Source organism: Cetorhinus maximus, chromosome 4 (genome assembly GCF_964194155.1).
Source record: "Cetorhinus maximus chromosome 4, sCetMax3.hap1.1, whole genome shotgun sequence".
In the NCBI taxonomy this organism is placed as follows: Eukaryota; Metazoa; Chordata; class Chondrichthyes; order Lamniformes; family Cetorhinidae; genus Cetorhinus; species Cetorhinus maximus.
This window is the reverse complement of record NC_135882.1, coordinates 136,250,201-136,275,730: the sequence shown is the minus strand read 5'-3', so window position 1 is coordinate 136,275,730 and position 25,530 is coordinate 136,250,201. Positions and strand designations below refer to the sequence as shown.

Sequence of the window (25,530 nt, the reverse complement as noted above, 5' to 3'; positions counted from 1 at the left end):
GTAGGGAGCTTGTTTTGGGATCTTGTGTCCGGCATGTTGACGATGTGGCCCATCCAACATAGCTGACTAACCATAACCAGTGCCTCGATACTGGGGATGTTGGCCTGAGAGAGGACACTGATATTGGAGTGCCTATCCTGCCATTGAATTTGTAGGATTTTGCGGAGGCATCACTGGTGATATTTCCCCAGGGATTTAAGATGTCTCCTGTACGTTGCCCATGTCTCTGATGCATACAGGAAGGCAGTAGCACTGCAGCTCTGTAGACCGTGAGCTTGGTGCTGGGTTTGAAGTCATCAAACATGTTCTTTTCCTCAGTTGGCTGAAGTATTAAGTACGGTGGAGAATAAATAAACCTCATCTCCCTCATCTGTAAGGAGGAGAGCATGCCAGGGGAACTCCATTCGTGAACATCTTCAAAAAGGAGACAGGACCGGCAGTAGCAACTATCGAGGGGTATCTCTGCTGTCCGTCACAGGGAAGGTCATTGCAAAAGTCCTTCTTAATTGCCTTCTCCCTGTAGTTAAAGACCTCCTACCGGAGTCACAATGCGGATTCCATCCATCAAGGGGCACTTTGGAAATGATCTTGACAGCAAGACAAGTCCAGGAAAAATGCAGAGAGCAGCAGCAACATCTGTTCATTGTCTTCTTTGACCTCACAATGGTCTTCGACTCTATCAGTCAGGAAGGATTGTGGAGCATCCTGTCTGCAGGATGTCTGCTGTCTGCAGAAATTCACCACCATCCTCTGCCTGCTGCATGACGACATACAAGATGTGATCCTTACCAACGGATCTGCCACAGACCCAATACAAGTGAAAACTGGGGGCAAGCAAGGCTGTGTCATCGCACCAACTCCTTTCCATCTTTTTCGCCGCAACACTCTACCCCACCTCCATGAAGTCCCCCCACTGGAGTGGAGCTAGTCTACAGGACAAGCGGGAAACTATTCAACCTATAAAGGAAGTATAAGGTTACAAGCATGCTACTAGTGACAGTTTGGCTATATGGTAGTGCTCTCATCTCTGAGTGAGTGGATTTGAGTTCAAGCACTATTACAGATTTGAACATGCAAGCTAGGCTGATACTTTAGACCAGAACTGAAGGAGTATTATTTCATCCTTTAAACTAAAGCCCCATCTGCCTGTTTGGGCAAAGGCCACATTTTGAAGATCCACAGCAAGTTATCCTGACATCCTGGCTAACGTTCATCCCTCAACCCATACCACCAAGACAGATTAACTAATAGTCATTTGGTAGTACAGAACTTGAGTATTGCTGAGAAAAGAGACATGCTGTTGAAGTTTTTCGACTTACACTCATCAGAATAGCTCACAAGAAATGACCAAACCGTAACTTAAAAGACTGTAACTCACTCCTGGACATCCATTATTCTATATATAAACTACCTGACCCCCTTGGTCAGACCTCAGCCTTTAACTCATTCCTGAGCATCTATTCTATTAATATAATCTATCTGAACCCCTTGATTACAATCCAGCGTGCAACATACTCCCAGATATCCATTATTCTATACAAAAAGCCATCTGACCCCCTTGATTAGATTCCAGCCTGCAGTGCACTCCATAGAAAACCATAGAACCATAGAAAAGTTACAGCACAGAAGGAGGACATTTGGCCCATCTTGTCCATGCCAGCCCGAGCACATCCAGGTGCCCTTTCTAATCCCACCTCCCTGCACCCGGCCTATAGCCCTGTAGCTTATAGCACTTTAGGTGCAGATCCAGGTACTTTTTAAAAGAGTTTAAAAAATCTGCCTCTACCACTAACTTGGGCAGTGAATTCCAGACACCCGCTACTCTCTGCGTAAAAAAGTTCTTCCTCATGTCCCCCCTACACCTTCTGCCACTTATCTTGAATCTATATCCCCTGGTTATAGAATTCTCCACCAAGGGAAACAATTTTATCCTGTCCACTCTATCTATTCTCCTCATAATTTTGTACACCTCAGTCAAGTCACCTCTCAGCCTTCTTTGTTCTAAGGAGAATGACCCCAAACTATCCAATCTCTCCTCGTAGCTACACTTTTCTAACCCTGGCAACATTCTTGTAAACCTCCTCTGCACTCTCTCCAGAGCTATTACGTCCTTCCTGTAATGTGGTGACCAGAACTGCACACAATACTCCAGTTGTGGCCTCACCAGTGTTTTATACAATTCCAACATTTTATCCTTACTTTTATATTCTATACCTCTGCCAATGAAGGAGAGCATTCCATATGCCTTTCTTACAACCTTGTCTACTTGAAATGCTGCCTTCAGGGACTTGTGTACTTGTACGCCAAGATCTCTCACTTCATCTACCCCTCTTAGTATATTCCCATTTATTTTGTAATCCCTGTAACTGTTTGACCTCCCTCAATGTATGACCTCACACTTCTCTATGTTAAAATCCATCTGCCACTTTACCGCCCACTCCACCAACCCATTTATCTCATTCTGGAGATTATGGCTATCCTCTACACTATCCACTACTCGGCCAATCTTTGTGTCATCTGCAAATTTCCCAATCGTGCCTCCCACATTCACATCCAAATCGTTAATATATAACACAAACAGCAAGGGTCCCAACACCGAGCCCTGTGGAACATCACTTGAGACAACTTTCCATTCGCAAGGGCATCCATCGACCATTACCCTTTGTTTCCTGTTACAAAGCCAACCTTTTATCCAGTTTGCCACGTTACCCTGAATCCCATGGGCTTTTACTTTCCTGACCAATCTGCCATGTGGGACCTTGTCAAATGCCTTGCTAAAATCCATGTACACAACATCCACTGCACCATCTTCTTCAACCCTTCTTGTCACTTCCTCAAAGAATTCAATCAAATTTGTGAGGCAAGACCTTCCTTTAACAAATCCATGCTGACCATCCCTGACTAGTCCATGCCTTTCCACATGCCAGTTAATCCTATCTCTCAGGATTGATTCTACTAATTTGCTCACCACCGATATAAGACTAACTGGCCTATAATTGTTTGGCATTTCCTTTGATCCCTTTTTAAACAACGGAACTACGTTTGCATTTCTCCAGTCCTCTGGTACTTCCCCTATTCTAGTGAAGATTGGAAAATCATCCTCAAAGCACCTGTTATCTCCTCCCTGGCTTCCTTCAGCAACCTCGAAAACAATCCATCTGGCCCTGGTGACTTATCAACTTTCAAGGATTTCAACCTTTTGAGTGCTTCCTCTCTCTTTTTGACTATCCCATCCAATATCTCGCAAGATTCCTCCTGGACTACTATATCTACATCTTCCCTTACCTTTGTAAACACGGAGACAAAATATTCATTCAAAACCCTTCCCACAGCCTCTGCATCTACACACAAGTTTCCATCTTCATTTCTGATAGGTCCCACTTTTTCCTTAACTAACCTCTTAGCATTAATGCTAAACATCCAAGGCAATGTTTCCTCCAAGTTGCATGGCCACACCATGTAGGCCATGTCATTGCAGGCCATGCACATGACAACCCCTTTATGTTACCGTGCCTACGCAGCTGCACAATAAAATTTAAATGGCCCGTGCATTTAAATCAACCAGCCATGCACAACAAAAAAAAGTTTCATCCTGGGATCCATTATTCTAAAAAAAAACCACCCAAACCCCTCAATTACATTCTAACACATACGAGGCTCCTGGGTATCTAATACTCTCTATCTAAACCAGCTAAACCCCTGATTAGATTCCAGCCTGCAACTCACTGCTGTGCATCTATTTCTATATATGAACTATCTGAAAGCCATGGTTAGATCCCAGACTATATCTGATTCCCAGTTAGCCATTGTCTCTATATAAAATAGGGCATGGGCTTGGTATGCGGCGCTATATGAAATTGTGTGCTGTGCAAGTGAATGTCTTTTTCATTCAGCCATCTTCTGCAGATCGTGGCAATGCTTCATCACAGTAGGTCTCAAGGGCGTGGCACCTTGTGATGTTGAACTCAGGAAGCAGAAATTGTACTGAATAGTGAATCTCTGGCCTACAAGCAGTACCTGTCACATAAAATTCATTAACCTTCCCAGATCCGTTGGAGAATTTACAATCTGATCATTCCTCCTTTATCATCAGAAAGTCAAAACAGTCAATCCACTGTTCACTCAAACATCTTTGGGCTAATTTTATGAAAATTTATAGCTACCCCAACCCCTTCAGGCAAATTCTCCTGAATTTATTTTTAATATGTAGCCTTCCTGAAACTCTCCACAGGCCAGTTTTTTTTTTCTCTTTGTAAAAATGTTACCAATTCCATGGAACAATACATTATAAAGAATAACAAGTGTCTGGCAGGGGCTTGTAGGCAGTAATTCAATCTCTGGATTCTGCTGACATTGGTAAAACCACTCCCTTGGTCGCAGTCTCGAACTTTACGATGGCTTGGGAACTGCTCAAAACAAATTACCAGCTTGTAACTCAAAGCCAGCTATCTACTATGCAAAAAAAAAAAATACCTGGGACAGCTCCAGCTCAGTATGAAGGCCTCCAATGGTGATTTAAACTGTAGTTGCTTAATGCATGCAGTTTACACTGTTATCAGCCCTCTCTTATTCGAACTGTAGCTATTATTCCACGTAAAACAGAATGCAGTCAGTTCTGGTTATCGGCAGGCTCGAGTGCCTGGAAAAGTTGTGCTTGCAGCAGGAAATGCTCTGTAATTCCCCCCACCCTTGCTATTCCTGGCTGAACCCAGCATTCATCAATGGGGTTACATTCCAAAACCACATGCCGCCTTGTTTGAGGGATATAAATCATGGTATAGAGATGGTGTAACAGCTACAGTACAACTGATTAGAGAATTGGCTGTTGACAACTTCTCTCCAATTATCCAAGTTTCCTGTGTGTTGACTGGAACTGAATGAAAACTTGCTTCAAAGGAGATCAGTGAAGATCTAATGAATGAAGACAATCTGTAGAGAACACATTGTCTTGCACTGAGCCATTTTTGAATGGCACAGATGTTTGTCTCCAACCTCCCATTTTCACAATGTTTTCCTTTTTTTTTACTGATACAATGACCAATCCTCCCAATAATTTTCATGTACTGTTCCTTCTCAGCAACTAACATATTATCTCATACACTATTCTGCCTTCCTGGATTCTTACTGTGTTAAAATCATGACTTGTTGCACAGCCTAGTCTAACTCATTCTTTCCCAGGATTTGAAAATGTGGAACACTTCATGTCCTTCAGTCTTCACTTTCTCCTGCACCCTTAAGGCTTTTAAAGTCTAAACTGTAGTTATGTTACTGGATTAGTAATCTAGACAACGTGAGGTTAAATCCCACTGTGACAGGGTCAGAAGTGGGGATGTTCGCAGATGATTTCACAGTGTTCAGTACCATTCGCAATTCATCAGGTGATGAATCTCATGTAAAGGATGCATTATTCTTCCCCAACTCCTCCCTATAATCACCACCAGCCCATACCATCCATACTACATTCCTCCAATTCTGGCCTCATGGGCATTCTCCTCTCCCATCATCTCATCATTCCTCCAACCTCCTTGGCCCTAAGCTCTGAAATTCCTTCCCTAAATCTCTCTGTATTTCTCTCTCCTACTTTAAGGTCCTCGTTAAAACCTACCTCTTTGACCAGCTTTTAGCCACCCTCCTAACATCTTTTTTGGCTCAGTGTCAATTTTTATCTGATTATATTTTTATTAAGTGCCTCAGAATATTCTCGTATGTTAAAGGTTCTATATGAAGTCCTGTAACTCACTCCTGGGGGTGGTTAGCTTAGTTGGCTAGATGGTGGCATGTGGTTCATAAAAATGCTAACAGCATGGGTTTGATTCCCGTTCCTGCTGTGGTAAACTTGTCTCCTCGCTCTGCCCCCAGAATGGAAAGCATTGACAAACTGCCATTGAGAAAGGCTGCCAAGGAAGCGGCTCAGGGTGAAGCATCAGCAGACAATGATCCAAGGACCTGCCTTCAGGCAGAGCACACATAAATGAATGAACTCGCAAACAGATACTTTCAGATTGGCTCCCTTTATTTCCTTGGTGATTATTTTAAAATTACGCTTACTGTTGCCCAACTCCCCAGTAGTTTTTTCTGGTTTACTTATCAAATGCCTTCGTAATTTTGAACACCTGTATCAGATCTCCTGTAAACATTCTCTCTTCAGGTATCATTCCCCGAAAGGGCATTGGTAACCATGGACTTCTTTGTTGGTCCATCATTATGCATGGCAAGATACTGCAGTAGTTTACCATTGCTGGCTAAGTATGAAACTCTCCCACTCGCCATAGGGGTATCAGAAGGATTTACGGGTGGATAATCAACCTGTTTGGCCACAGTATGAACACAACTTCTGTGCCCATCATGCCCTGGGTGGGACTTGAACACAGGGCTTCTGGCTCAGAGGTAAGGACACTGTGCTGCAAAGGCCCCTATCTTAACCTTTGCTACTTGTGTGAATTGAATTTGAAATTTTCTAGTCTATCCCTGGAGTAAAAAAAAACCTTGAAATTATATATAGCACCTTTAACAACTTCAGGACATGTTAAAGCACTTTACAGCTAAATGAGTACTTTTTGAAGTGTCACTGCTGTATTGTAGGGAAACATTGTGCACCGCAGAGTTCCACAAATAGCAATGTGATAATGACCAGATAATCTGTTTCTGTGCTGTGGGTTGAGGGATAAATATTGGGTACAACACCAAGGAAAATGCCCCTCTTCTTCTTCAATTATTGTCATGGGGGATCTTTTACATCCACCTTAAAGGGTAAACAGGGTCTTGGTTTAAGATCTCATCCAAAAGACAGCAACTCCAATAATGCAGCACTCACTCACTTACTGTGGTATTAGCCTGGATGATGTGTTGAACTCTATGGTATTGGACTTGAACCCACACTCTCTGACTCAGATGCAAGAATGTTACTGCTGAGCCAAGGCTGAGACTAAAGCCTCTCAAGCCTTCCATCAGCTAAATAAAAATCCATCCAATGCTCCTGCTGAATTATGCTGAATGTCAATCTAACATACGAGAAGTGGTAACACTTACCCCAAACAGAGATTTATAAACCAGAGTTTGGAGACCTTAGAAGAGGTAGTTACAGATGATAAAACTATCAAAAATAATGGAAAAACAGGAATAAAGTAGGAAAAGAGAAGGAAAGTAAGAACTTAGTACATTCTCAAAATGTTGCAAAGCAAGTTTTTTACTATTCAATCTCTGGATTTGGGCATCACTGGCAAGGCCTGCATTAATTGCCTTTTTAAAAATTATTCATTCATGGGGTGTGGGCTTCGCTGGCTGGGCCAGCATTTATTGCCCATCCCTAGTTGCCCTTGAGAAGGTGGTGGTGAGCTGCCCTCTTGAACCGCTGCAGTGCATGTGGTGTAGGTACATCCACAGTGTAATTGCCTATCCAAGTTACTCCAGGAGTAGCTTCCTCCAACTGCTAGGCTACTTCAAGAGGCAATTAAGAGTCAATGACATTGGTGTGTGATTAGAGACAGACGCGGACAGTAAAGAGAGTAGTTTTTCATTCCTAAAGGATATTACTGAACCAGTTGAGTTTTTACAACCATCTGATAGCTTCATGGTCACTTTTATTGATACCAGCTTTTCGATTGAAAGTGATTCTGATTTCAACATCAGGCTTGAACCCAAAGCCTTCTAATCCATAGTTAAGAGCATTATGAATTGACTCAGGGAGGAGAAATTGTCTGTCATGCTGTTCACATCAGCTACTACCTGATAGCTGCAGTAGTGAGATTCAAGCTATTGTGACTGGAACAAACCAGTCCAAGTTCAGAAAGCGCCATTCATCAGTCTGATAAATTCCCTCCTGGCACTGCTTGTCCAGGTGCACCTCCTTTTGATGTTGAACGTGAAAAACACACAAACGCCACCTACTCTGAGGGTCCCATGCTGGCACTCCTCTAGTTAGCAGGACCATGAAAATGATTAATTGCCCTAAAAGCATTAGGTGTCCTGTGAGGGTTTTCGGGGCTTTGGGACTTCAGTGAATGTGCTTATTGTTTTGTCCAGGGGTTAATGTGAGAGGGGAGCTGGGTGTTTGCAATGATTGACAATATCGCTGGCTGCAAGTGTAAATCTAATTTTTTTTTTGTGAGCTGCTTTCAAAGTGTCCATTCAGTTTCCCAGGAAACTGGACTTAGAAATGGGTGTGTTTAATATCTCACAGACCAGGCCTCATTCAATCAGTCTAAAGTGTCATATAACAAAAAGAGCAGAACTTTGCCTTGGCTATCTGCAGCCATGGACCTTCCCTTGGCCCACCCATGCTTGTGATAACATTGTGTAGCTGTGGCTGTAGTGTAAAGGCTTCAGAATATTTCATTTACTTTTCAGCTACTCTGGGAACATGTGGATTTATTCCCCTTTTCATTACAGTTCTCTCTATTTTTAAGTAAAGGGTCAGTGTTGCCATGCTGACATGTGGAATGAGGGAAGGAACATGACTGATGAGAGATGAGAAGGAAATGACTGGGGCGAGAAGGGAACAGAAATGATGGGGAGAGAGGGGATGGAAGGCCTAATTTCCGAGAAAATATCTGTGGTCATGAAAGCATTCACACCTCTGTTTCAGAAGTATTTGAGGTCACGGCTTACTGCAAGATTTAATGTTCCTCTCCACGCACTGGCTGCATATCAGGCCCTGTCAGCCATGCAGTTATTCACAAATACAGCTTATTATTTTGGCTAATATTTCAGTCCTCCACTGATTCTCGGAGAACACATCATTCAGAGATGTCAAACAAAAACACCGTCTGCTTGCTTAAATCAAACTAGGTGGGTAATGGGAAGACTATTGAATAAAGGAATTTAACAAGACAGCAACAGACTAAATTGCTCACCAAATCTATGCCAGTATTCTACTCCACATGAGCCAGTTAGTCTAATCCCATTCCCCTCCTTATTCTCCATGCCCATCTCACAACCAGTGTAATCTCATTCTTCTACTCACCTCCTGTTCACTTTTATATCACAGCTAGCTCACAAAATTCCAATGGCTGGACATGTCGGTATACACAAAATCCAAGACTGCATCAGTCAGCATTTTACCGGCCACACGTCCACAGGGATTTAGTAAGATTTTGCAGAACCTGCCACACCGACAGGTTGCAGGAAAACCCCAACCTGCAGTAAGACCTGCACCTATGATTCCCGTGCTTTTGGGGAACCATTTACATTCACATTACACTTGACCAATTAGTCCAGATAACGGAATGTCACGCCTAAAAAGGTTCCAAGGCCTACTTCAGACAGAGACACTTCAAATGAAAAGGTTCAATGCAAAAGCTGAACTGTAATCTCCTGTGGTTGTGGAGATAATGAAGGCTGATTACCATCTCAGCATGAACCATCTCCTGTGAGTCATATCCCAGACTGTGGACATGATATGAGTTGAAAAAAAGCAGTTTCTGAGTGAAAGACATGTTTGTTTTTTTCCCTTCCAGGAATACACAAGAAAAGGCATTAAAAAGCCTACTGCAACCCTAGTTCTGTGTGTTGGTTTTGGTGTTCCAGCTCTGGTGTACAAGGGTATGCTGTGAATATCACAGCTGAAGAACATCAGCTTGGCATCTCTGTGCTTGCAGGTAAAAAAGTCCTCTCCCTCTCTGATTGCTGGAGGCAAGTCACAAGTCAGCAAAACCACAGTTGAAAAGAAAATAGGATAATTCCTTTCAGCTAACCTGCAGAACCAAGAATCTCCAAACCCAGTGCTCAACTACCAACGTCAGCTCTACCGGAATCACCCAACTTAACAGTCACCATCTACTCCTCACGGACAAGCCAAATACTGGTTTGTATTTCTGGACTCACTTTTCATTTCTAATCTGTGTGTATATGTGTTGCGTTTTTATTATTTTTTCTCACGTTTTAGTAACTAATAAACTCACTCCTTCTTTGACTCAAGAAAGCCTGGTTAAATTGGCTCCTTTTAAAATATAAATACATTTGGATTAGGAAAAAGTAGCCACAAGGGAAGGGATCCATTTTAAATTAACTTTGTTGCGACCAACCAAGGAGGTTGAATAAAGAAGGGGACGCAGTTCATCACTCCTTACCTGGGAGTATAACAATTTGGGGTACCTCATCTGGGATCATAACAAATTGGGAGGATCCTCGCCTGGGGACCAGTCCTAACAATATGGCGCCCGGTGTGAGGAAGCAGCAAGGTGACAGCGTGGTGGATGAATCGGAGGCCGTCTGCCCACGAAGTGTCATGTTTCCTGGGAATGCATGGTTAATAAGGTGGGTTTGGGATGATATGGTACAAAAACCAGCCATTGCGGCCAACAGCTAAAACGTCCTTTTTCCCGCCCAATACTTAGTGCAAATCTGGGATGATTTTGTCCTTAGACTTAGTTGTAACAGTAGTTTATGAAAGAGAATTCCATATTCTGTTAAAGAGACTTACTTACAACCTGACCTTTAATTCCTTTACTTTTCTTCCTCTGTCATCATCTCGTTAACCAGTGAACAATCTATCATTAAGTAACTGATCATAACCTTTCATATTTTGAAGATCTCCATTGGATCATTCCTTAAATTTTTCGGCTTGAATGTAAAAGGCCCTAACCTCATAACTGTAACTGTTCACCCCCGGTTACATCCTAGTGACTCAATGATGTTTCCATTCATTTTCTATGCTTCCTATATTGGGCTGTTCAAAACTACCAAATTTCCTAACTGCAGCTTAAATAAAGTCTTATGCCAGTTCAACATTATCTTTGTTCTTTTGTATTCTGTGCCTCTGATACAAAACAAAGGACTGTATTTTCCTTACTTATGGCCTATGTACTTGCCTTTACTGACTTTTGTACAGTATCTGCACACCAAGGTTCATCTGCTGTTTTTATATCTTACCATTTAATGTTTACGTCTTTTCCTTAATCATACTTTCAAAATGCATTACCTCGCATTTTTCACTATTGAACTGCATCTGCCGCCTATGGAGCCGCCTTTCACAATCCTCATCACAATTTCAATTACCCTCAGTTTATTGCCTTCAGCAAAATTTAATATTGTTCCCTTCACTTCCTAAATTGGGATCAGGGCAATCCTAAACCAGTCCCCTGTGGAGCACCATTTTCCCTTTACCCTCATCCTTTGCTTTTGTTCTCCAAATGTCTTTCTCTATGTGATCATGTTCCATTGAATTCAACTATCTTTGTACAATTGTTTTTGTATCAAACTTCTTAGCTGGTACCTTATCAAGTACGTTTTGAAAATCCAGATAAATTACATCCACTGCAATTTCTTGATCTCTAATTTTTCTTCCAAGAATTCTACAAGGTTTATGAAGCTTCATTGGCCTTGAATAATTCAAGGTTCCTGATGTTCTCAGCAATTTTATCTCATATTAAATAATCCCATTGGTTATCTACAACTGAAGTAGGACTAACTGGTTTATAATTTACTGCCTTATTCCTGTCTCTTTTTTTGTCAAACTTTACCACATATATCACCTTCCAAGACTCTGGCACAATTTTGCTTTCATTAAACTATAGAACATTATATTAGGAGCCTCTTCTTTAGCTTCTCTCAAAAGTAAATCATAAGGTTCTGGTGAGCTGTCTACCCCAAGTTTTAATGACCTCTTTCCTACCACCTGGCTCTGAACAGCAGTCTCTACTAACTGTCCAAAGTCCATCACCGATGGTCGATGATCTCAACATTCAGCCTCTTTGTGAAGACTGAGGAAAGGTATATAATAGGGACATTCTTTTACACTTCAATACAAGCTTGCTTCCATTTCTTATAGACTCTGTGGGCTGGATTTTCATCCTCAAGATGGGTAGTGGGACTCAGGAAAATTCCCAGCCTCAGGAGAAAGGGCTTGCAAAGATGGGATTTTCATTGCTGGGGGGCAGGGGTGGGCTGCAGTTGGACCGGCCAACCTGGGAAAAAGTTCAGAGGCAGCTACAAGAGCTGCTGGGTGCCAAGGCAGGCTGTATAAACAGCTTGCCTCCATGCTGCCGTACTTCGTCCCAGTTAAAATAAAAACAGAAAGGCCCTCCAGCCCTTACCCCTCCCACGCGCTCCCAATGCCACCTCATGCCCCCACCCACCTCCATGGCTCCTCATGCCCCAGGCCAAGTTATACCCCTAAAAACCTCTATGCCCCCTCATGCCCCTGTGCCAAGCTATGCCCGTCCAAACAACCTCTATAGCTCCTCATGCCTCCAAACAACCCCAATGGCCCCTTATGGCCCCCATGGCAAGTTATGGCACTTCCATGTCCATTCACCCATTATACGCTGTATAGAACCAATTAACCCTATAGTGACAGTAGGATGTGTAAAAAAAGCTTCATAAAAGTCCTTCATCGATAATTTTCCACTTTCTTAAAAAAAAATCTTTTTACTAGAGGGCAATAAAAGTGTCAATCAACAAGACCCTTTAAAGTATCAATAGTTGAAACTGCAGGCACATGAAACCTCCTAATCTTGTATAAATAAACATTTTGAATTTGAAGCAGAGATCAGACAGCCAGAGCTATCAATCAAGAAATGCTTTCTCTCCATTAGGTTTCTAAAACACTTAATAGAAACGGGATGCTGTGTGATTGCCTGGGCTGGTTTTGATCAGCGGAGTGGGAGGCCGAAGGAAGAGAAATTTCCCAGAGTACTTTTTTCCCCTAGTGGCCCTGGGTTTACACATGTTTATCTCTCAGAAGATTCGATGACTAGGAGTAGGAAGTGGCTGATTGTGCTGCACATGGGTTTTGGGGCAAGCTTGTCAATCTTTTGTGCTTCTCAATGCTGCTGACCCACTTTTTCAATGTCTTCTGTCTCCATGGCCTGAATTTTGCATTCATCGGGTGTGTGTGATTGGCGGGCCCGGGAGTGGATGGGAAAAGGTCTCCCGACTACAGTTAGCCCTCAACTGCCGTTAATTGGCCAGCCAGCGTTAAACGCGCCCTGAGAAAAGCTCAGCACTGCAGGTGGGGACGGGAAAATGGTGGGCGCCGACGTCACCATGGCTGCTGGTGAGCACTTCCACTGAGCCCCCTGAAGGCAGGCAAATGTCTCAGGGAGCTGCAGACCTCCAAATAATAAAAGAAAGCACAAAAATGTTGCAAAAAAAATGCCCATGCGGCACAATCAAGCACCTGAAAGCATGCCTCACAAAAATGCTGTCCCCAGGTATTTCTTTTTATTTTAAATCCTAACGGAGATTTCATCCCGCCCTTGGATGAGGCTTCATCAAAAATGTAAAGGCCACCTGGCCGATTGACCCGTCCACCAACCGTAAGGTTGGACCGGCGACAAAAAAATTGCTTACAAATACGCCGTTAATGAGCTTAATTGCCCGCTTAATTGTTGGCAGGTGCTCTTCTGACTGCCGTGCACACCTGCTGAGTAAAATATTACACAAGCGCGCAATGACGTCAGGACGCTCGCCCAACGTCATCTCGCGTGATTTTACGCCCATTTGGGCTGGGTGTGCGCCCACCTGCAGTATGTAAAATTTTGGCCCATGTGACTGTCAGCCTTGGCTCAGTGTTAGCACTCCTGTTTGTCACTCAGTAGGTTTAAGGTTCAAGTTCTATTCCAGGACATAAGCAAGACTGAAAGTGCATGTGGCACTGAGGGAGTGCTGCATTGCCACAGGTGCTATTATTTAGATGAAGCTCTAAAGCAAAAACATGTTTATCCTCTTGTCTAGATGTAAAAGATCACATGATGCTATTTTAAGAAGAGCTGCTGCATTCTACTAATGCCTTGGCCAACATTGATTATTCAATCAGTGTCACCAAAAGCAGATGAACTGGTCATTAATCATTTTGCTGTTTGTCAGGCCTTACTATGTGCAAACTGGTTGTTGCATTTCCCTACATTACAACAGTGTCTGCATTTCAAAAGCCCTGAGGTTATGAAAGGCACTATATAAATGCAAGTTCTTTCTTTAGTTCTGCCCTGTAGCTGTAACAAAAAAGTATCTCTAGGTGGCACCATCTGAGAACGAGTATGGTGATGTAACCACCTATTTGTGTCTCAGTCCCATCTGCCTCTCCCTGTCTTGTACAGGCTTCCACAACCTGCTTATTGAAATATTACACAAAGTTTAAAATTAACCCATTTAATGTCAATCTGGAAAACATTACATGGTGCAAATTTGTTTCTGTATTTTTAGGTTGATACTGAATTTTCCATCTTATATTACTAGGAAAGAATGAGCATTTATAGGAAGCTACTCTGCTTCTCAGGACATCTCAAGGTGCTTTGAGTCAATTGAAATACAGTCACTTTTGCTTTGTTGGTAAATCCAGGCATCAATTTGCACACAGCAAGATCTCATAGTTTGATGAGTGACCAATTCCGCTGTTTGCATGATGTTGTTTGAGGATTAAATGTTGGGCAGCACAGTGGGACAACTCTCTGCTCTTCTTCAGTGGGTGACATAGGATCTTTTACATCCACCTGGGCAGGCAGACAAGGCCTCAGTTTAACATCACATCAGAAGACAACCTCTTCTGACAATGCAGCCTTCCCTGAGTACCGTATTGAAGTGTGAATGTAAGTCATGTCCTCAAACCCTGGAATGGAACTTAAGCATACAATCTCCAAACTCAGAGTGTGATCCGCTGATTCATGTTTTAAATTATTCATTTACATTTTTAATAAAATCAGAAGTTATTATCATGCAGATTTCTCCCTAATTCTCCTGAAGCAGCTGACAGTTGCTAGGCTATTCTTCCATGAGCACTGGTTCCCTACATTGTCTTGCTCAGGTGACTGTTTTCCAATTGCATCTAGATGTTAAGTGTTGGCAGAGCGCTGGCATCACAATTGAGCTTGATCCTGCCCTTAATCCGATGTCCTCACACCTGAACTTTTCACCCAGAATTGCTGAAAAGTGATCAAGAATATGAATTCAGGCAGAATCCTGCTCCCTTGCCTACTTAGAGGCACTCATGCCTATCTGCATTGGTTTAATACAGTGGGGAATGAGTGGGTTGCTATAGTCCCAAATCACATTTAGAGTCTTTCATTAGTGTTTACAATTGAACGTCAGCTGTGGCTCAGTGGTAGCACTCTTGTACCTGAGTTTGAAGATCATAGGTTCAAATCTCAAACCTTGAGCACAAAATGTAGGCTGACACTCCATTGCAGCCCTGAGTGCATGTTATATCCCACTGGAGATGCTGCCTTTCCAATGAGATGCTAAACCTCTCCTTGCAGGTGTATTTAAAAGATTCCCATGGCACTATTTTAAAGAAGACTACAGGAACCTTTCCGGGTCCCCAGGTCAATATCTAGTCTTCAACAAGTAGGAGCTTGCTGAGTACAAATTGGCTGCTGTGTTTCCTATATTGCAACAATGTCAACATTTCAGAAGCAGTTCACTGGGTGTAAAATGCTTTGTCTTAAGGTTTAGAAAGTTTGCAATTCTGGATGCTCCTTTTTATTCCATCCCCCTCCTGAATTCAGGATAGTAATGAGGAAAACTTAATGCCACAGTTCCAGTGGGGGAGTCATTGCTATGTTTAATCTGTGTAACCAGGATCCTAACAGGAGATAGTCGACTGCCATTGGCTGCATTTGAGAGCCCTGAACTTTGGTATTCAATGTTGATATTTGAGTTCAAAGGGCACAACATTTATTAGGTTGAATAAATGACAGATGCAAACAAAAGAAGAGATGGATAGAGTGGCTGTGTAGTAAAAAATGGGCTGATTCTGAAACATGGTTACCTGAGTAAAGCCTGAAATTAAAGCCATTCTGAATTCAATGATGATTATAAAGCTTAAGCCATACCCCTGCCTGCCTGCCTGTGTTACTCAGTGCGAGACTGGAATTCTTTACCACCACACGTTGTTCTGTCTAACAATTCCACTCAGACCGTCTGGTCAGGAAACAAATGCTCTCATGTTTGTGCTAACAGGCCACCCAGAGACTCTGTTAAAACATCATCAAGCAACTCTTTAAACAGTTGTCAAAGCAGCAATGTCATAGAGGGCTCAAGGGACGAGAGCTCACATTTATCAGGCTTTGAATTTAGACAGAATCAGAACGCACACAAGCATGAAATGACAAAAGGCCATTCAGCCCATCAGACCCACTCTTACTATAGACTAGGGGCAGAATTTTAAGTCCCCTACTGGCAGGTTTGCAGGTAGGTTTTTTGTTATTTATTCATGGGATGTGGGCATCGCTGGCTAGGCCAACATTTATTGCCCATCCCTAATTGCCCTTGGGTCCCTGCAAAATTCCTTGGATGGCCTTCCCACTGGCCTCCCACCTGCATGACCTTCCCACAATTTTACAGTGGGACAGGTTAGACCAGCTAGGTCTCAACTGAAGCATTGTGCCCAATTCTAGACACCACGTTTTGGGGAGGATGTGAATGCCTTAGAGGCGGATATAGAGAAGTTTGTTTAGATTTACTAGAAGGGTAACAGGGAGGTGGGACTTTGATTACGTGGGGAGACCAGGGAAGCTGGGATTGTCCTTCCTAGAGCAGATTTACTAGAAGTGTTCAAAATCTTGAAGGGTTTTGATAGGGTGAGTAAGAAGAAACAGTTTCCACTGGAAGGAGGCAACACAGGTTTATTTTAATTAGCAAAACAATTAGAGAGACAATGAAGAGAATCATTTTATGGAGTGAGTATTAATGCGCTGCCTCAAAGGGCTGTGCAAACAGATTCAACAGTAAATTTCAAAAAAGAATTGGATATCTACATGAAAAGGAAAAAATTGCAAGACTATTGGGAAAAAATGGGGAAGATTGGTACAATGGGCTGAATGACCTCTTTCTGTTGACATGTCAATAAGACATGAAAAGGAATCAAAACTGTGTACATCAAACGTTATTCTTGTTTTGCTATTTTTTTAAATAGACTTTTGCTGAACCAAAAAGATGGCTGCTGCAGGTCAGAGGATGACTCACAGGATTGGCTATCTGTCCTGGAAGGTTCCAACAGGAGTTGCAAGAATGAAAGAGTTACCCTCTCATGTGGAATCTCACACCCTATTGTAAGGACATTATACTCATGAAACTAGGGGACTTGCAGACATTGAAATTGTTTATTCCTGCATTATTAACAGACCCATCTCACACCCGGGACTGTCCAGGTACGTTTCAAGAGGGGACCATTGAGGAGACAATGGACATCATTTGCATCTTGATAATCTTACCCCTCTAGTGGATTAGAAAGTCAGACAATGGCTCCCCAAAACAAATCCTCAACATGGATGGTGACTCTTTCGGAGGCTAACGACTGGGACATTATAAGCTATAAATCAAGGGCCAGGCCCAGACACCAGATAAACATCCCTTTTGAAATCATTGTGGAAGAAGGAGGCCACATGACTTCACAGAATCACAGAATTTTAATGGCACAGAAAGAGACCATTCAGCCCATTGTGTCTGCACCGGCTCTGCAAATGAGCATTATGGTCTAGTGCCATTGCCCTGCCTTTTCCCCATACCCCTGCACTTTTTTTCTATTCAAATAATCATCTAATGACCCCTTGAATGCCTCAATTGAACCTGCCTCCACTACACTTCCAGGCAGTGCATTCCAGACCCAAACCACACGTTGTGTGAAAAAGCTTTTTCTCACGTCACATTTGCTTCTTTTGCAAATCTGTGCCCTCTCGTTCTTGATCCTTTACGAGTGGGAACAGCTTCTCCCTATCTACTCTGTCCAGCCCCCTCGTGATTTTGAACATTTCTATCAAATCTCTTCTTAGCCTTCCTCTCTCCAAGGAGAACAGTCCCAACCTCTCCAATCTACCCTCATGGCTGAAATTTCCCATCCCTGGAACCATTCTTTTAAACCTCTTCTGCACTCTTTCCAATGTTTTCACATCCTTCCTATAATACGGTGCCCAGAACTGTACACAATATTCTAGCTGAGGTCTAATGAGTATCTTATATAAATTCAGCATAACCTCCTTGCTCTTCTACTCTATGCCCCTATTAATAAATCCCAGGATAATATATGCTTTATTAACTGCTCTCTCCACCTGTCCTGCCACCTTCAATGATCTATGCACATATACACCCAAGTCTTTCTGCCCCTGCACCCCCTTCAAAATTTCACCCCTTTATTTATATTGTCTGTCCATGTTCTCCCTACCAAAATGCATCACCTCACACTTTTCCACATTGAACTTCAACTGCAATCTATCTGCCCACTCCACCAACTTGTCTATGCCCTTTTGAAGTTCTACACTGTCCTCCTTGCAGTTTACAACACTCCCAAGCTATGTTTCATCAGCAAACTTTGAAATTGTCCCCTGCATACCAAGATCTAGATCATTAATATATATCAGGAAAAGCAAGGATCCCAATACCAACCTCAGTCTTTTCTCATAATCCCTCTTCGCTTCTCTAATATGCTTTTACAACTCCCCACTGGACCTTCTGTATTCCTCTTCATTCTCAATTATATTTTCTACCTGACACCTGTCATAAGCACTCTTTTTTACTTTATCTTAATTTATATCTCCTATTTCATCCAGGGAGCTCTAGATTTGTTTGCCCTACCTTTCCTTTTCAATGGAATACATCTTGACTGTGCTTGAACCAATTCTTTTTTGACAGTAGCCCATTGCTCAGCTACAGTTTTTCCACCAATCTTTCATTCCAGTCTATCTGGCCCAGCTCCGTTCTTGCCCCATTGGCGTCGGCTGACGCCCAGTTAATTATTCTCACTCTAGATTGCCTATCGTCCTTTTCTATCATCCTCCTAAAACGTACAATACAATGGTCACTGTCTCCTAAATGTTCCCCCACTGGGACTTGGGGCAGAAATTTTTATTTGGCAGGCGGGCGCACGCTCGACCCACTTGAGTGTGAAATGACGCACGTTGATGTCGGCCGAGTGTGCTGACGTCAATGTGCAGTCGCGCAATAGTTCGGTTGGTGGGCACGCGCCGGAGTCGGCAGTGCACCCGCCAACAATTAAAAGGCCTGTTAAGGCTATTAAGTAATCAATTAAAGTAAATTTTTTCGCTGCCTGTCCCACCCAATGGTTGGCGGGCAGGCAAAAAGGCCAGACAGCCTTTGCATTTTTTAGGAATCCTCATCCACGGGCAGGATGAGGTTTCCAAAAGCAAGTAAAAATAAAATGAAAACTTTAATTTTTCATTAATAACATGTCTCGACACATGTGACAGAATCACATGAGGGGACATATTTCATCATATTTTTATTTATTTTAATATTTTTTTTCATATCTCTTCATCTCTCTGAGGCAGCCCTGTGCCTCAGGGAGATTATGAAGTGCTCCCTAGCGTGCATGCGTGAAGTTCGCACTTTGCCCACTCTCCCTCCTCTCCTGCCCTCCGCACAGGTAGCACTCAGTGCTGCTGCTCGTGTTTCACGTTGGGCGGGCCTTAATTGGCCCACCAACATGAAACCGCGGTCCGGTGCCGATCGTGGTCAACGGTTGGCTTCCCTACCGCCCCCGCCCGCCTCCGCCGAGCACCCCTGCCAACGGCAAAATTCTGCCCGTGATTTACGTGGCTCACCTCATTTCCAAGAACCAGGTCCAACAGTGTGTCTTTTCTTGTTGGATTGGACATACACTGCTGTAGGAAATTTTCCTGAACACCATCTAGGAACTTTTGTCGCACTCCGCTTTTTACACTACCACTGTCCCAGTCTACATTCGGGTAATTAAAGTTCCCCATTGTAACTACACTATAATGCTTGCATCTCTCTGTAATTTCCCTGCATATCTGTTCTACTATGTCCTTCTCACTAGTTGGCGGCCTATAGACTACACCGAGCAATGTAATTGCACCTTTTTGTTCCTTAGCTTTAGCCAAATTAATTCTGTCCTTGAACCCTCTGGGACATCCTCTTTCTCCAGCACTGCAATGCTCTCCTTAACCAATACCACCACCCCTCCTCCTTTCCTTCCTTTCCTATCTCTTCTGAACACCTTGTACCCAGGAATATTTAACACCCAGTTATGCCCTTCCTTGAGCCAGGTCTCTGTTATCATTACAACATCATATTTCCACATGGCAATCTGCGCCTGTAGCTCCCCAATCTTGTTTACTATACTCTGTGCATTCACATACATGTGTAGTAACCCTGAATTAGATTTTGTTACTTTCTCCCTCACCCCGACTTCACCTGTTAACTTACTATTCTCTATACTAGTACTATCTGTCCCTCCCAGTATTTTGTGCATCCTTGTATTCTTCTCTAATATTTCCTCTTTGTTCCCACACCCCTGCTGAGTTAGCTTAAAGCCCTCCTAACAGCACTAGCAAAACACCCCACAAGGAACTCAGTGACCATTTTAAAATCTCTATATTCAGTTGAGAGCTGAGGAACAAGTAGTCTGCTGATCACTTCCAACCGGAAAAGACCAACAACGGGCTCCTGGCTGATAAAGCAGCCGGTTGCCATCTCTCAATTCCTCAAGGCCTGTTTAATTGTAAAAGTCTCTGATCATTGCCTGCCAAGTGGTCTAAGCACATAAGTCCCAGCGTGTTGCATCGTCATTCATTTCAAGGACGTTCATTCTGCTGTCTCTAACCAGGAACTAGCCTGAACTGAGCTCCGCTGTGAAAACATGTGGAAACATCCTCTGGACTTTGACTTTCTGGACTCTGGAAATCACGTGAACTAATATTAATTTCTTTTACTGTTGTTATCCATAATTGTAAAAACTCCCTCTTGTCCATCCCCCTTACTGTTTATGTGAGTGTTTGTGTGTGTGTGTGTGTGTGTGTGTGCACGTGTGTATGCACGTGTCTCTGTGTGTGTGTGTGAAGTTACGAACATTCCCTCCCACTTCGTCCGCTGGGTTTGAATGTGGAATTAACTAACCTTCTGAGTTAATCATAAGGAGGGATTGGTGCATGCTACTTATAAAATTGGACCACACAACTGAGGGTTTTGGGAAACACAACACAGCCCACCTTAAAAATAATTCAAAAACACCTCTGCTTATGGATAGACAGTAGGAGGATAAAGAAGTTCAGTTTACCCCTCTCCTGTCCATAACACTGTGCTGTACAATTCTATGAATAAGGCCATTCAACCAACTATATTTTTCTGTAAAGTACTCCAACTCAACAAACCATACTCTCAACTCAATTGCACCCAGCCATACTCTAGGTGATCAGATCATTACTACATTTCTCTTTGTGGGTTCTTGCTGTGCACAAATTGGCTGTTGCATTTTCCACTTGACAACAGTGACTATGGGTGGAATTTTCTGTACCCATTGGCGTCGGGCATGAGCAGACAATACGGCAAGAAGGCCAAAAATCAGTTTCACAATGTCCTGAAATCAGTTTGCGATTGTCCGCTCTGCCCGTCAATACTGGGCCGCATTTCCTGCTGTCGGACATCGGGAACCTCATTGTAATACATAAGCACATCATTATAAGTCCAGCCCACTGGAATCATTCCCCCCAGCCCCCGCTGGATCATCCACCCATGTTGGTGGGAAAACATGCCGGTGCGGAACACATCTTGACATGTGTGACGTGTGGAAGTTGGGAGACTTACCCGCCAGGGCCTCGCTCACATCACAGACATCTGAGGAGCAGAAGATGCTGGAGCCCAACAGCAACTTCCTAGCGGAACGTCCATGGCATGCTGGGTGGGTTCTCATGGACATAGCTTTGCTGCAAAGCAGCTCACGGAAGGTGGAAAGTCACCGTTGAGGGTCTGCTGGCAATAGATGATGGTCAAGGGGGTGAAGAGGATGGTCCAGCTGAGAGGAAGATGTACCGGGAGTGGGGGGGGGGGGGGGGGGGGGGGGTGGGCGGGGCGGGGTGTGTGGCGGTGGTGGGAGAGGAAAGTCTAGAATTGACTGGGAGAGGAAGAGTTGTTGGGGGGGGTAGCGTGGTGAGGTAGGGAGTGAGGAACGAAGGTGTCAGGGTGGGTGAGGTTGGGAGCAGGGGGGAGTGAAGATGTCGGGCAAGAAGGAGTGCAGAGGGGAAGGAGTCCAGGGGAGGACGGAATCTGGGGGAGGATGGAGTGCGGAAAGAGGAAGGTGTCCAGGGGGGAGGAAGGAGTCTGGGGGCAGGAAGGACCGCTGAGAGGGCAAGGGGCAAGGGTGGAGGAAGAATTAAGGGTGTCTGAAGGAGTCAGGAAGAGGGAAGGACTAAGGGGCGGGGGTCTGCTGGGGGTATATCCAGGCTGGGTTGGGGGGGGTGAGAACTATTGGGCATGGGGGGGGAGTCCTGGGTTTGAGGGGGGGGGGAAGAAGTTACATGGGTGGAAGGGATTCCAAGGGGGAAAAGGAATTCAGAGGGGTTATGTCTAGGTTGGGGACTCGGAGGCAGACACGGACCCTGGGGGTGGGAAGGAGGAGTTCATGGAGGTTAATGTGATTGGAGATGGGATTTTCAGGAAGGAAGGGAACGTGCACGTTCACCTCAACACTCCGGAAAGAAAATGGTGGTGGCTGGTAGGTCACAGATAGCAGGTGGACAGTGATGGGGGAAAGGAAATGAGTGACTAGGGGAGGGGAGAGGACAGGGAAGTGAAAGAAAAACTGTAGCACTACCATGCTGGCTAATTCAAAAATGAAACGAGAGTCGTGGTGGGCGAGATCAGGTGCTGCATGGGAATGTGATCAGTGGGTGGGTGGAGATACAGATCAGCTCAGGTGGATAACTGAAAGAGAACCCCAGCAGGCAGCATTGAAAATGCTCGGGACAGTGAGATGAGTGTGATACGGGAAGGACCCACATGCATGGGAATGTGATTCCATGAAGTTCCGAAAGGCCCTGCCACACACACACTGCTCCCTCCAGAATCACTCATGGGCCGGCTGCATGCAGCTGAACTGCTGCAGGGTTGCGGGTGGGGGTGTGGAATGCAGCAGGAGGACTTGTGAAGCCTGTCAATGAGGCTGAAAGACACCATTCAACATTAATCAGTGAAAATGAATATATTTCCAGATTGTAAAGTGACAAAATGTGTTCACCCGTGCAACCAACTGTGATCAGAATTTCTTAACTTTTGAACGCCTCAGACTCCTAGTTGCTGCCCTGACATCTGTAGCAGGGGCAGAGACAGCCTGTGCAATGGCTGGCCCTGTTCCCTCTGATGACTTCGGCATGGATCCTCTGGAAAGCGAGGTCTTGGGGGGCCCCGGCTTGCTTTGGCTGTCCTCCTATGGGCCTGCTGCTCCCTCAGCAGTGACAGGGGATGAGGTTGAGGGGGGTCACAGGCAAAGGGAACTCGGAGGGAGTGAACAGCCTCTGAGATACCTGAGTGGATGACCCAGGGGTGTCCAGCTGCCGCTCCTGCTCCCTTCGGGTGCCCGAGGGCCCCAGCCTGACTCCTTGAAGGGAAGGAGCACCTGGGGGGACGTCGAGGTGCCCCATTTCCCTCTCGCATTGCCACTGCAGGTATTCAATGGCAATCTTGAAGGACTCTTAGGCTCATAAACGTTTACAGCACAGAAGGAGGCCAATCGGCTCATCGTGTCATCGTGTCTGCAGCATTCAACAAAGATCTGACAACACTAATCCCATTTTCCAGTGCTTGGCTGGAAGGAGTGCAGGTCTGCACACATCCCCGTGTTCTGCTGGACCAGGGTCTCCATGGTGTCTGCCATCCTCCCCATGGAGACCTCCATACACGCACTTGTGGGCATCATTTCATCAGAGAGCAGGCAGACGCACTCCTCCGACTCACATGCCACTCTGTTGAGGGCTTTCAACAGCTCTGTGTGATGTTCCCCCGCCTTCTGCTGACTCTACAGGATGAGTTGGAAGGCCAAATTCAGAGACTTGTCATCTGACTCGGACCTCACAGATGCCTCTTCCCCAGCCGTCCTCCGAGTGCCGGTGAGCTTGGCTGAACCTGCCTCCTCCTGCTGCAGACACATGGCCATGTGGTGACCACCAGATTGTGAACCTGAGCCTGCTCTAGATCTAGGTCCCACCAAGGTGTGTGCCTCTGTGCTGGTGGTGTGTGTGGGTAAGTGCTGTGATGGGTCTTCGAGGCTGCTTATTTCCAGCTCTTCAATGGAGGAGGTGTCCTCTTGGCTGGAGGTGAGTGCGTGGATGGAGCTGAGGGACTGGCTGGCTGAGGGCGTCAGTCACTTGGCACAGCTCCCTGTGAACCACAGTAGAGATAATTAGTGCAAGTCAGCAGAGTCAAAAGCAGGAGAGAGAGAACTCACAGTTGCGTTGAGAGAGGTGCAGGATCCTCACGAGGGTGTTCGCTGCCAACTTCACCATTGCCGCAGGCACGGTCCATGTCCTCACCAGTCAGCTTGATGGCACACTCCTCAAAGTGAGTGAGGGGTCTAATGTGGGCCTCTCTATCCCCGGTCTGGGAAATCTCCCTGCTGACATGTGAGCAGGCTTCTCCAGCAGGACACATGGCACTGTGTGGAATGTTTATGTGGTGAGTGAGACATGGACAGGATGAGGACTCGAGCTCCAGAGGATAAGAGCCTGGTGGAAATGTGAGGGTGCGTGTGAGAGTTGGTGGTGTTGTCCCTTGAGGTGTGAGATCCCTGTGGATATGTGATGGGTTTGTGAGTGTGTGAGTTGAGAGTGATGAGAAGAGTGGCTTACCCTGGCAAAATGGATGAGACCATTCATCCTGTTGCGGCACTGGGTGGCTGTCCTCTTTTGCAGGGTATTGACGCTGATCACTGCTGCCACCGCCTCTCACGCTGGATTAGTGATGTTGCTGCCCCTCCTGCGGCCAGAGTGGGGGTAGAGGACATCATGGGGGGCCTCCATGGTGTCCAAAAGGCGCTCAAGGGATGGGCCATTAAGTTGGGGGGACTGCAGTCGTCTTGCCTTTTGGGGTCATGTCTTCTGTGCAGCAGTCCTGGGCAGTCCTGCGCGGGGATGCACTTTAACTGTGGTGCCCAGTGTGAGAAAGCAGCGAGGTGATGGAATGGTGAGTGAATGAGAGCCTGCCTCCCCTTGAACCGGTGTGTTTCCCGGGGATGTATAATTGATGCGGAGGGACTGGGGCGATCTTGCATGAGAAGCTGCCATTGCGGCCGACAGATAAAATGTTGCTTCTCCCGCCCGCTACCACACTTAGCGCAAATCTGGGACGATTCCATCCTATACTTCAAAAACTGCTTAATTGACTGTAAAGTACTTTGGGACCTCCAGCGGTTGTGAAAGGTGCCATATAAATGCAAGTCTTCCTTTCTTAGGCTCTATCTCACCCAATCTTGCTTCCATGCTCTAACACACTCCAGCAAGCTTACCTGTAAAACCGCCCAGCCCCAACACCACAAATTCTCCCCGAAGATTCTCCTTCACCCACCCCTCCCATCACTAAGCCCTCAATCATTGACCCTCCCACCTCTCTTGCAATCTCTGACTCCCCCCACCCCTTTCTCTTCCCCCAATCTCCAACCCCTCCTGCGATCTTGTCCTGACCTTTCCATTTCCAAGCTCCCTCTAATCTCTTTCTGATGCCCCCAATCTCTGACCCTGTACAACCTCTCCCTCACCTCATGATCCTCAACCCCTATACGCTTTAACCCCAAACAACACACCCTCTCCCACAATCTCACCCTGACCCTCCAAATCTCCTAATGCACCTCCCCGC

At 44.9% G+C, this 25,530-nt stretch overlaps 1 long non-coding RNA gene across 1 annotated transcript in view; it reads right to left on the bottom strand.

Moving 5' to 3' along the window:
• The window catches only part of LOC144679930 (uncharacterized), an 871,259-nt gene that overhangs the window by 653,350 nt on the left and 192,379 nt on the right, over window positions 1–25,530 (bottom strand). The gene's annotated exons all lie outside the window — the stretch shown is intronic.